A 1,843-nucleotide genomic window follows, 5' to 3' on the forward strand; every position below is an offset into this window, starting at 1 on the left:
ACAACTGTCCATAAATGTTTGCCGATGGAAGAAGTGGTCAGAAAGTGACATTTTGGACCTTAATGCCAAAACATTCAGGAGATTAAGGTGCTCAAAGTTGACCCACTTTGCATACCCCACCAAACCATGAGGTATCCATGTCTTCATAACTTTAAAAGAGAAAAGGTTGAATTTGATCTCATTTAACTTTTTACTGTAGTGTGCTAAATCAGGGTCCCACAGAGTGTTTCTTGATAGTCTTTAAAACGCTCCCGCTGTCCTCGAGTCAATGTGACCCGCCACTGTGATCAACCCTCCTGCTGTCCTTTGGTGAAAATGACCCGCCACTGTGTTGAACCAAGTTGTATTTTATTTGTATATTTTGTGGATCATTTGTAAGAAGGAGGCAGTCAAACTTTCTTTAACATCAGTGAAAACAATCCCCTCCATGATGTTATTCAACTTGAACATTCAATGACCTGTCCTAGACTGACCCCAGTAGTACAAAAGTGAACTGTTGCCTTCATTCATGTACCCATGTAAGCTGTAGGAAACAAAAGATACTACTATTGCCACGGATACACGTCCAAACATGTCCGTACATGTCCAGACATGTGGAGCAGTGAAAACAATCCCCTCTATGATATTATTCAACTTGAAATGTGATGACCTGTCCTAGACTGACCCAGGTAGTACAAAAGTGAACGGTTGCCTTTATTCATCTACCCATGTAAGCTGTAGGAAAGAAAATATATGAATATTGTCATCGGTACACGTCCATACATGTCCGTACATGTCCAGACATGAGGAGCAGTGAAAACAATCCCCTCTATGATATTATTCAACTTGAAATGTGATGACCTGTCCTAGACTGACCCCTGTAGTACAAAAGTGAACTACACGTTCGTACATGTCCAGACATGTGAGGCAGTGAAAACAATCCCCTCTATGAAATTATTCAACTTGAAATGTGATGACCTGTCCTAGACTGACCCCTGTAGTACAAAAGTGAACTACACGTCCGTACATGTCCAGACATGAGGAGCAGTGAAAACAATCCCCTCTATGATATTATTCAACTTGGAATGTGATGACCTGTCCTAGACTGACCCCAGTAGTACAAAAGTGAACTACACGTCTGTACATGTCCAGACATGAGGAGCAGTGAAAACAATCCCCTCTATGATATTATTCAACTTGGAATGTGATGTTTCACTATGAAACTATTTGTGAATAGATTAAATGTAATTTCAGCTTTTAAATGAGAAAACGGTTTGTCATAGAGAAACTCTGCTCACTCAGAGGCCCCGCCCAAGTGAACAGACATTGGTTATAAACTATGAAACACGCCCTTCTCTCCCCTACTATATAAGCTCTGTTATGAAAATGTAACCTCCTGTTCCAAGGACAAGAGGACGGCGGTCCCCACGTTAAAAGGACAAGATCACCAATAGAACTAAGCCAACCTCGGCGTGAGATCTGGTTGAACGACAAGAACCTAACGAAATTAGCATCGAATTGCAACGTGAAGATGACGATCAACACACCGAAAGGATGAATTTCGACTATACCAGCCAGAATATAGCATGAGTTTAAAGTATGGCAACTTGGTGTGAACTTTGAACTCTTATTCACTAAAGAAGTGATACCTCCTAGCTGTTGCGTTAGCAACCGCAGCTGTAAACGTGGGCTAGGAAAGGACGGACAAAGGACCCGTTCTACCACACGACGACGGTACTACCAAGTATTCGTTCTACCACCAGACATTATTCAAAGGACAACCCGGCCTTCCATCTACAACCAACCGATCGAAGCGCAGCTCAGAGTAAATATTTATTACATTTTCCTTTTCCAAATGGGTGGT

At 41.8% G+C, this 1,843-nt stretch overlaps 1 protein-coding gene across 1 annotated transcript in view; it reads left to right on the forward strand.

Moving 5' to 3' along the window:
- Nucleotides 1-1,843, forward strand: part of LOC139575073 (NLR family CARD domain-containing protein 3-like) — a 188,840-nt gene that overhangs the window by 30,496 nt on the left and 156,501 nt on the right. The gene's annotated exons all lie outside the window — the stretch shown is intronic.

This window comes from Salvelinus alpinus, chromosome 5 (assembly GCF_045679555.1).
Source record: "Salvelinus alpinus chromosome 5, SLU_Salpinus.1, whole genome shotgun sequence".
Classification (NCBI taxonomy): Eukaryota; Metazoa; Chordata; class Actinopteri; order Salmoniformes; family Salmonidae; genus Salvelinus; species Salvelinus alpinus.